The following is a 3,220-nucleotide window of genomic DNA, read 5'->3' as shown; positions in this document are numbered from 1 at the left end:
TGGGCAGTTTAGAAACCGTCTTCCAGTGACATAATCATTAGGCAGATTTTGTTTTAAACAAGATTTCTTTACAAAAATGTTTAGATTTTCATTATCGTGAAAACGATGGCTTCCATTTTCGCTTTGCAACTTTTCAGGACTAGAAAGCCTGCAGTTTCTATTAGCTTGTATTCCCCATCGATGTCACTGGAAGACGGTTTCTGAACTGCCCACAGCCCTCCTATGAGACACAGACCGAGTAGAAAAAGATTGCGCCATTCTTTCACGATTATTAGTGAGGACGAAGATAGGTTGAAAAGTGGTTCCTTTAACTGAAGTCCAAACTTGCTGCAGATCACTGAGACACAATTTTGTGCTCGTATTAGCAAAATAATTGTAATGTGTATGTTTGTTGATGCCCTCTCTCGGTTCTTGTAACTGCACTAATACTTCATTTATGCTCTGCCGCACAACCGTGTGAGGTGCTGAAATGAGCAGATTTACAAGATCACAATGTGTCGCATCCATGACCCGATGTGAGCTTTTAGATTGGTTATTGTCAGCATGCGACTAAGTATAAATCAGGATTTAGTGTGATTACTGTGCATAACTCGTCTATGGCTGAAGGGCAGGGAGACAAAATACAACCACTGCAATTGTATAAGATGTTACATAGTGCCGCTTTAAGGCAAAGGGGGGCATGTAAATGAATGTGATATATAGCAATCACAATCATACAGCTACAGTACACACAATAATATACAAAATATAGAGATTCTATCGCGTTTATCGGTCACTCATTTATACAGGTACAGTGAAATGTCGGAGTGACAAACCGCTGCTGACAATAGAAGAACTACGGGGGCCATGGCCGGTCAGGTCCCACCCCCCCCGGTTGGCGATTGCCGACCATCGGTGGGCCCCGTTTCTTTTCCTTTTTCCTTTTCAACCGGGGTCATGCACTTCCCGTTTGGTTATTTTATTTATAAATAAAGATAATTCCTATAGTTTGTACTTTTAGATAAACACTGTATTGAGAGTGGACAAACCTAACTATACAAGCTGACACGCACATACACAGAGAGGTGTTCCTTTGTAGACACACTATACAAAGTTCTCGGGTCCTCTCATACCCCTGTTAAAACCGGTATACACAAACCAGTTGGTACCAGTATATACAAACCAGTCATTCCTTCGCTACTGTAGCATGTCCACGAAAGCATCAAACTCGTCAATGTTTTTCTCGTAGACGGCCGGCTTCTCTGGAAGGGAGTCCTGGAGGGAGAAACGTTTGCAGTGGATCAGTGGAACAGTAGCAGTAGTCCTACTATCATTGTGTGTAGAATGTGTGTGTGCTAGTTTCAGACAGAGATAATAGCCCCCATAACGATCTGTACACACTCGTTCTGCACTTCTTTCAACGCCGATAAAGCTTGTACCGTTTAAATCAGGGGGGTCAAACTGGCAGCAGTAGGAGTTGAGGTCCCTGGGCTAGAGTGGCTGGCAGCACCTGAAACGGGGTTCCAATGCGCCTCACACCCAAAATCAAATCAAGCTTTGCTTCAATATACATACCAGGTCGTCGGCCATAGAGGCCTGAGAGCTGATGTGCAGGGACAAGCTGGCCAGCTGTGGGGGGTTCTGGAACTCCCTATAGAAGGAGCCTAGGTCCATGGGCAACAGGTCATCTTTGGAGAAGGCCGGTTTCTGACAGAATGAACCAAGGATGAACATCTGTCCGTTGTTCGCGTAATTACAATTTACCAGCTTTTCTGGTTGTTTCACCACTTATACCCTATACATGCTTCATGTTTATTTACCCTCTATATCAAATCTCTTTGGCGAAAATGTAGCATCTACAGTACCATCTGGTTCATTATCCACTAGTTAATCTAAACATTTTCAAGGGCAATTATTTTTGTCTTAAATAGTCTTAAATAATCTGCTCTAGAACAGGGGTTCTCAGCTTTTGGGCTGGGGACCCCAAAAATACTTTGGCCATGTCTCGCGACCCTGATGTTATTTTTCAACGAGTGGAAGAGGTGAAAAATGACACAACTCCAAACAGAGCTCACCGGAGCTCCGACCGTGGGCGCTGAGTCATACGCTAAATCGCTTATTTTGATCGCTCCAACATTCTTCATTTTCCCCCTATCCATCTGTCTTTCATAATGACCAAAATAAATACGATGCAGTGTTTTGTCCCAAAGGGGCTTCTGTAAAAAGGCGAACAAGCCTATGTATGCACGCATGCTCTGAGCTCCTGGGGGCTCTCCGTTTGGAGTCATGTAATTTTTCACCTCTACCACTTGTTATTGGATATAATAACGACGCAGACCACAATCAATTTACCATCAATTGATACAATGAATCCATGCAGAGAAAAGGCGAGATCCTTACAAAGTCCACCATGACGAAGTCGTCTGGTTGTTGTCCCGAACCCTCAGACTCCTGGGAGGGCAGACTGCCCTGCAGGGGGAGGGCGCCTGAGGGGAGTCAGGGGGTTGAACCCATAGAGTTATATATCTATAGAGAAGACACCCGAGTTCTCCTCCCATCCACTTGCATTAAGTTGCTCAAAAGCTCATGAGGCGGATTCACTCCTCCTTCCTGGTAGGAACAGAGTGCATTCTGGGACGGATTGCAATGGTGAGTGGCCCCAAACACATGAACGCGCTGCCGTTGAACGCGCACGAGCGTCGTCCGTCGTGAACGTGTACAATGTTAGTCAACGGACAGCGCGTTCATGTGTTTGGGGCCAGGCTGCAATACCTTCATTCGGCCACTATGTCCATTTCGCCTCAAGATTTCCTCTGGGTGCCTTCTCTATTCATATATATACTCTAAGGTTGAACCTAACACACACAAACACACACACACACACACACACACACAGTTAGTGTCACTCTACAGTTTGATGTAAAGAGTTTCACAACTATGACATACTCGCCGCTAAAACTTTTGCAAATACTACACCGACTTGTAGACGCAGAATTATTTTCAACAAGATTTGCCCAGCCTGTGATGTCAGTTGTCTATGACATACTGAGTCATATGATACACGACTCCAAATTCAGGCATGGTTTCAGCCCCAACAGAGCCTCTTTGGCTTCCATTCTCAAATTAAAGTTACCCGATTGGCTTGAATATGTTTTTTTCAATGGAAATATCCTAAAAAATAGGGTTGTATTATAAATCGGGACTAGACTAATTCATAGTCAATGTTCTTTTTCCACAAATG

General features: G+C 44.1%; 1 long non-coding RNA gene across 1 annotated transcript; it reads right to left on the bottom strand.

The window, feature by feature from the left end:
* Positions 1 to 1,134: 1,134 nt before the first annotated feature.
* Positions 1,135 to 2,490, bottom strand: LOC310857490. The gene is made up of 3 exons (XR_014569140.1): positions 2,380 to 2,490; positions 1,555 to 1,686; positions 1,135 to 1,254 (listed from the first exon to the last, which is right to left on the bottom strand). It is a non-coding gene; the product is annotated as an uncharacterized lncRNA (long non-coding RNA).
* Between the last annotated feature and the right edge of the window lie 730 nt (positions 2,491 to 3,220).

This window comes from Protomyctophum parallelum (assembly GCF_964188405.1).
Source record: "Protomyctophum parallelum genome assembly, chromosome: 4".
NCBI lineage: Eukaryota > Metazoa > Chordata > Actinopteri > Myctophiformes > Myctophidae > Protomyctophum > Protomyctophum parallelum.
The sequence above is the reverse complement of the archived record's forward strand: the minus strand, read 5'-3'. Positions and strand labels throughout refer to the sequence as shown.